This window comes from Lolium perenne, chromosome 3, assembly GCF_019359855.2.
Source record: "Lolium perenne isolate Kyuss_39 chromosome 3, Kyuss_2.0, whole genome shotgun sequence".
NCBI lineage: Eukaryota > Viridiplantae > Streptophyta > Magnoliopsida > Poales > Poaceae > Lolium > Lolium perenne.
Window position 1 is genome coordinate 101,905,340 of NC_067246.2, and position 8,194 is coordinate 101,913,533.

Consider the following 8,194-nt stretch of genomic DNA (forward strand, 5'->3'; position numbering starts at 1 on the left):
TTCATCGACAACATTATCAGGTTCCTCTAGTGAAACTATATTTTTATTCCATCACATCTTATGCACTTTGCTTGGAGCGTCGGTTTGTTTTTGTTTTTGTTTTGTTTGAATAAAGTTGGATCCTCGCATTCATTGTGTGGGAGAGAGACACGCTCCGCTGTTGCATATGGACAAATATGTCCTTAGGCTTTACTCATAATATTCAGGGGCGAAGGTTGAATCTGCTTCGTTAAATTGTTATATGGTTGGAAACGGGAAATGCTACATGTGGTAATTGGTAAAATGTCTTGGATAATGTGATACTTGGAAATTTTTGTGCTCATGTTTAAGCTCTTGCATCATATACTTTGCACCTTTTAGTGAAGAAATACATAGAGCTTGCTAAAATTTGGTTTGCATAATTGGTCTCTCTAAGGTCTAGATAATTTCTAGTAAGGGTCGAACAACAAGGAAGACGGTGTAGAGTCTTATAATGCTTACAATATGTCTTTTATGTGAGTTTTGCTGCACCGGTTCATACTTGTGTTTGTTTCAAATAACCTTGCTAGCCTAAACCTTGTATCGAGAGGGAATACTTCTCATGCATCCAAAATCCTTGAGCCAACCACTATGCCATTTGTGTCCACCATACCTACCTACTACATGGTATTTCTCCGCCATTCCAAAGTAAATTGCTTGAGTGCTACCTTTAAAATTTCCATTCTTCATCTTTGCAATATATAGCTCATGGAACAAATAGCCTAAAAACTATTGTGGTATTGAATATGTACTTATGCACTTTATCTCTTATTAAGTTGCTTGTTGTGCGATAACCATGTTCCTGGGGACGCCATCAACACTTTGTTGAATATCATGTGAGTTGCTATGCATGTCCGTCTTATGCGAAGTAAGGGCGATTTACTATGAGTTGAATGGTTAGAGCATGCATCTTTGTTAGAGAAGAATATTGGGCCGCTAACTAAAGCCATGATTCATGGTGGAAGTTTCAGTTTTGGACAAATATCCTCAATCTCATACGAGAATATTAATTGTTGCTAAATGCTTATGCATTAAAGAGGAGTCCATTATCTGTTGTCTATGTTGTCCCGGTATGGATGTCTAAGTTGAGAATAATCAAAAGCGAGAAATCCAATGTGAGCTTTCTCCTTAGACCTTTGTACAGGCGGCATAGAGGTACCCCTTTGTGACACTTGGTTAAAACATATGTATTGCGATGATAATCCAGGTAATCCGAGCTAATTAGGACAAGGTGCGGGCACTATTAGTATACTATGCATGAGGCTTGCAACTTGTAGGATATAATTTACATAACACATATGCTTTATTACTACCATTGACAAAATTGTTTCTTGTTTTCAAAACCAAAGCTCTAGCACAAATATAGCAATCAATGCTTCCCTCTGCGAAGGGCCTTTCTTCTACTTTTATGTTGAGTCAGTTCACCTATTTCTCTCCACCTCAAGAAGCAAACACTTGTGTGAACTGCGCATTGATTCCTACATACTTGCATATTGCACTTGTTATATTACTTTACATTGACAATATCCATGAGATATACATGTTATAAGTTGAACTTCAATACCTTTACTTTGAATTTATTGCTTTATGAGTTAACTCTTATGCAAGACTTATCGATGCTTGTCTTGAAAGTACTATTCATGAAAAGTCTTTGCTATATGATTCAATTGTTTACTCATTACATTTACATTGTTTCGAATCGCTGCATTCATTACATGTGCTTACAATAGTATTGATCAAGATTATGATGGCATGTCACTTCAGAAATTATCTTTGTTACCGTTTACCTACTCGGGACGAGTAGGAACTAAGCTTGCGGATCCTGATACGTCTCCAACGTATCGATAATTTCTTATGTTCCATGCCACTTAATTGATGATACCTACATGTTTTATACATACTTTATGTCATATTTATGCATTTTCCGGCACTAACCTATTAACAAGATGCCGAAGAGCCAGTTGCTGTTTTCTGCTGTTTTTCATTTCGGAAATCCTAGTAAGGAAATATTCTCGGAATTGGACGAAATCAACGCCCGGGATCTTATTTTTCCACGAAGCTTCGAAGTCGGAGAGGAAACGAAGTGGGGCGACGAGGTGCCCACACAACAGGGCGGCGCGGCCCAAGCCCTGGCCGCGCCGGCCTGGTGTGTGGGGCCCTCGTGGCGCCCCGGCCTACCTCCTCCGCCTACTTAAGCCTTCGTCGATAATAACTCCAGTATCGAGAGCCACGATACGAAAAACCTTCCAGAGACGCCGCCGCCAATCCCATCTCGGGGGATTCAGGGGATCGCCTCCGGCACCCTGCCGGAGAGGGGAATCATCTCCCGGAGGACTCTTCACCGCCATGGTCGCCTCCGGAGTGATGAGTGAGTAGTTAACCCCTGGACTATGGGTCCATAGCAGTAGTTAGATGGTTGTCTTCTCCTAATTGCGCTTCATTGTTGGATCTTGTGAGCTGCCTAACATGATCAAGATCATCTATCTGTAATACTACATGTTGTGTTTGTTGGGATCCGATGAATAGTGAATGCTATGTTATGTTGATTATCAATCTATTATCTATATGTTGTTTATGATCTTGCATGCTCTCCGTTACTAGTAGAGGCTCTGGCCAAGTTTTTGCTTGTAACTCCAAGAGGGAGTATTTATGCTCGATAGTGGGTTCATGTCTCCATTAAATCTGGGGGAGTGACAGAAACCTCTAAGGCTGTGGATGTGCTGTTGCCACTAGGGATAAAACATCGATGCTATGTCTAAGGATATATGTGTTGATTACATTACGCACCATACTTAATGCAATTGTCTGTTGTTTGCAACTTAATACTGGAGGGGGTTCGGATGATAACTTTGAAGGTGGACTTTTTAGGCATAGATGCATGCTGGATAGCGGTCTATGTACTTTGTCATAATGCCCAATTAAATCTCACAATACTCATCATAACATGTATGTGCATGGTCATGCCTTCTTTATTTGTCAATTGCCCAACTGTAATTTATTCACCCAACATGCTTATTCTTATGGGAGAGACACCTCTAGTGATTGTGGACCCGGTCCATTCTTTTAATCGAATACAATCTCTTTGCAATACTCGTTCTCTTGTTTTACGCAAACAATCATCATCCACACTATACATCTAATCCTTTGTTACAGCAAGCCGGTGAGATTGACAACCTCAGCATTACGTTGGGACAAAGTACTTTGGTTGTGTTGTGCGGGTTCCACGTTGGCCCCGGAATCCCTGGTGTTGCACACTCTGCACTCCGCCGCCATCAACCTTCAACGTGCTTCTTGGCTCCCTCTTGGTTCGATAAACCTTGGTTTCTTACGAGAGGAAAACTTGTCGTTGTACGCATCACACCTTCCTCTTGGGGTTCCCAACGGACGCGTCTTTGTACGCGTATCACAAGCATGCATAACTCATCATTTACACTTAACATCGAGTAGGCAAAATAGAATGTGTACAAAAAGTAACACTCACTTGAAATTGTAAGAAAATAGTATTTTCGTTCTGGAATTTTGTTTAGTTAAACATCTTAGCAAGTTAGCCTAAGTGTCCTTGACGTGGTCTCGTACCGTAACAAAATTAACGGTATATGGATCAATGAACCCAATGTCATAGATTCTCCATCTTCTGCATTTGAGAATCTTCATTCTGCATAATAGTGTACAAAAGAATATAGTGAGGATAATTACAAGCAATGAACAAGCTGAGCTAGAGACTTAATTACAGAAATTAATCACTTTCAACAAATAGAAACTGATGATAGATTTGTCGAGGACGTCTTGATTGTGTAAATGATAAAATTCTTCAAGCATAATACATATCTAGTCTTCGCGGAAGTACACTAGTAGGAAACTAGCTATAGGTGGGAGGCCTTTCTGTGGCGCACCTGTTTCCCATGCGCTACTGAGAAATTTTTACGTGGCGCACCCCTTTCACATGCGCCACAAAAATATGGTGGGCCCCACCCACGATCAGGCCCAATCATTGGTTTCACTATTTACGTGGCGCATGGATCGACGTGCGCCACAGAATTACACCTTTCTATGGCGCGCATTGCTTGGTGCGCCACAAAAACAAGATATTTAGTGGTGCATTGAGGCTGGTGCGCCAGAGAAATTGGATATTTAGCGGCACATTTTCCCTAGTGTGCCACAGAAATTGCGACCCAGATCTACATAGTGCCAACCCCTCACCTACAACACTACCCATTTCATTCTTCTTCCTCCTCCATCCAGCTTGTCTTCCCCTTCTCTTCCATCCCATTTTGGCCATACTTTTTACCTTTTTGGTACTTATTGCACTTACTTTGGTTGATACATAATTGTTGGTGAGGGGAAACCTCTCCATACTCTCTCCTCTCCCACATCTCTTTTTGTCCAACACCACATTCTCATCGATCGTGGTCTCGTCTCGGTATCGAATCTACTAGCTGAGTAGTTGGAGGGGACATGCATATGCATGTCTTGTGTGGTCGTCGGTGTGTATGGATGCTTGTTGCAGGTGAATCGCTTGTCCCGCGCAGGCAGTGTGTGTGTGCGGGATGGCAAGACGATCTTTATACATAAAGCTTGTGTGGTGCCATGAATATTTGCATGTAAAGTTGTTGCTTGTGCCGGCGTGGTGCATGCATGTTTTCCGGGAAGAAAGGCATTGTCCATTGGGGCATCATCAGCAACGCGAACGAGGACCTCCAGATCGGCAACGTCACCATCCCTAATCTTTGGACCCACCTCTCTCTCTAGAACTGGCAGCGGTACAGTGACAAGAATGAGAACGAGTTTCCGCTGGAGTCCGTTGGCGACTACACGTGGGAGTACGCCTTCCTTAACTTATCCGACTACACCGTTGGCCAGGACAACCCGACCTTGTCGAAGAACGAGCTCAATAGCATCTGGTACCAGTCGGAGGATATCTTCCCGGCGTCGGGCGTTCCCGAGGAGCAGCAGCACGCGTTCTGGGTCCGCGCCAGCAAGCGCTACTACGCGCTGGCGGCGAAGCTGGAGGGATGGAGCTGCCGGTGTGCGTGAACGGGCGACGATGTGCCTGCCTCGCGCACCGCGGGTGGTCCGGGTCAGCAGGGGGTGCAGCGGTAACGTGTTCCTGGACAACGCCCGGTACCGCCAGTTCGTGCGCACAAGGTTCTAGTGCACGCCCATCGAGATGGAGAGCGCCGCCGTCGCGCTTGTGGCGTACCTGCAAGGAGTCCCGTTCCTCACCATCCACTCGCTGTCGGTTGATACGTTGCAAACGTATCTATAATTTTTGATGCTCGATACTTGTTTTACACTAATTTTTATATGTTTTGTTTACACTTTGTTGTACTTTTATACATTTTATGCCACAGTGTTAGTTCCCTATTTTCTGTTGTTTTGTATTTCGGAAAAGTTGTACAGAAAATATTCTCGGAACTGGACGAAACAAAAGCTGAAGTTTCTATTTTACTGTAGCGAAGATGGAGTCCATAGGAGAGACGAAGGGGCGCCACGAAGCGGCCACACCTTCCCTTGGCGCGGCCAGGACCTGGGCCACGCCATGGGGTGGTGTGGGCCCCCCAGGCACCCACCGGCCTCACCCTTCCGCCTATTTATTCACGATCTCGGGAAAAATCTAAACACCCGAGCCTCCATCCATAAAAAGTTCTGCCGCGGCTGCCATCGCCGACCTTAGCTCGGGAGGGTTCTGAAGCTCTTCCCGTCATCCTGCCGAAGTGATGCGTGAGTAGTTCATCTCTGGACTACGGGTCCATAGCAGTAGCTAGATGGTTGCCTTCTCCAAATTATGCTTCATGTTTAGATCTTGTGAGTTACCTATCATGATAAAGATCATCTTTATGTAGTGTTACATGTTGTGTTTGTTGGGATCCAATGAATATTGAATACTATGGTTGAGATCGATTATATATTTGTTATATGTTATTTGAGATCTTGCATGCTCTCCGTTGGTAGTAGATGTTTTGCCCAAATACATACTTGTAACTCCAAGAGGGGGTATTTATACTCGATAGTGGGTTCATGCCTCTAGTAATCTGGAAGAGTGACAATAACTTCTAAGATTGTAGATATGTTGTTGCTACTAGGGAGAAAACAACAATGTTTTGTCTAAGAATAATTCTATTGTTTACTTTACACACATTGCTTAATGCGATAATCTGTTGCTTGCAACTTAATACTAGAACGGGTTCGAATGATAACCGGAAGGTGGATTATTAGTCATAGACGTAGTTGGATTACAGTCTATCTCAAAGATTTATTGTTAAATTCAAACTCGAGAAAATGTGACAAACTTTACGAATTCATAAAAAATTCTTTTCAAATTAGAAAAATAAAAATAATATATCAAATTTTTCAGAAAAATAATCGCTATCACCAAAATATAACATGAAATTTTTATTAGAAATAAAAATTCAATTATTTAATAAGTCTTAATTCTGTATTTTATTTATCCAAAATTTAAAGAACATTCAATAATTAGTAAATTTCTAAAATAAATAATAACCATTTATAAAAGGGATTTCTATTTTCGTGCCCCCGGTTCCTTAGTTGTGCTCAGTTTTCCCCAGCTCCTTACTTTTTCCTCAGTTTTCCCCAAGACCTTGTCTGCAACAATCACAGGTGTTGTAACGGCCGGTTGCCCGACGGTTGACCGTTATCTTCTGACTAGTGGGGCCACGTACAGCCCGCAAAGACACGTCAGACCATCCCATCTTGTTTTGACCGTAAGCATCGCTGTATCCCTGACCAAAACACGCACGAGTGGGGCTTCGGTATATCGAATGACAAGTGGGCCATGGCGCTGATACAAGGGGCAATACACGGGTAGGAATAGATTTTTAAACGGAGCTCTACATTGATGGCACGGAGGAGGTGGCCTGCGGGGTGCCGAGATGAGATTGACGTCCACAAAGAACTGCATGAGGCGAGACCAGACGCATTAGATAGATATGAACTAGACGCATTTAACCATGCAAAGAAGAGAAGAAATGGGCGACGACATCGACGACTACCTCAAAACTTTGACTGACCGTGTCTGACATGAACGTGAGCAATGTAGAGAAAACTAGTGTCTCTCTTTTTACGGCGTGTACGAGATGGGTGCTAGATGAGTGTGGTGGCGAAGGGAAAGACCTCGCGGTGGTCTGTGGCGTCCAGCATAGCGGGGCGGCGTGGCCGTGCCCACAGCGGCGTGCATGCATATTCGGCATTGGCATCAACATGTACGTTCGGCATTGGCCTCGGCGGTATCTCTGGTGTGTCAGTGATCGAATGAGGGGACGGGATTGAGGGTGCATCCCAACGCTGACCTAGCAGTGGCGGCGAGCATAGCCGTTCTGACCATGCCGATATCGGCATCGACATCGTTTGGAGGCTGTGGTGCTTGATACGTCTCAAACGTATCTATAATTTCTTATGTTCCATGCTATTTTTATGACAATACTCACATGTTTTACATACACTTTATATCATTTTGATGCATTTTCCGGCACTAACCTATTAACAAGATGCCGAAGCGCCAGTTCCTGTTTTCTGCTGTTTTTGGTTTCAGAAATCCTACACAGGAAATATTCTCGGAATTGGACGAAACAAAAGCCCACGGTCTTATTTTCAACGGAGCCTTCCAGAAGGCCAAAGAGGAGACGAAGAGGGGCGACGAGGCGGCCACACCCTAGGGGGACGCGGCCCCGCCCCTAGCCGCGCCGCCCTATGGGGTGGGCCCGTCGAGCGTCCCCCGACTCTGCCCCTTCGCCTATATATTCTCTCCGTCGCGAAACCCTAGAACCGAGAGCCACGATACGACAAAAGTTCCAGAGACGCCGCCGCCGCCGCCAATCCCATCTCCCGGGATTCAGGAGATCGCCTCCGGCACCCTGCCGGAGAGGGGAATCATCACCGGAGGGCTCTACATCACCATGCCCGCCTCCGGACTGATGCGTGAGTAGTTCATCCTTGGACTATGGGTCCATAGCAGTAGCTAGATGGTTGTCTTCTCCTCTTGTGCTATCATGTTTAGATCTTGTGAGCTGCCTATCATGATCAAAATCATCTATTTGTAATGCTACATGTCGTGTTTGTTGGGATCCGATGAATATGGAATACTATGTCAAGTTGATTATTGATCTATCATATATGTGTTGTTTATGATCTTGCATGCTCTCCGTTGCTAGTAGAGGCT

General features: G+C 44.2%; 1 pseudogene; it reads left to right on the forward strand.

Annotated features, from left to right (window-relative positions):
- The first annotated feature begins 4,653 nt into the window (after positions 1 to 4,653).
- LOC127339510 (bark storage protein B-like) lies at positions 4,654 to 5,284 on the forward strand (annotated as a pseudogene).
- Positions 5,285 to 8,194: the final 2,910 nt, after the last annotated feature.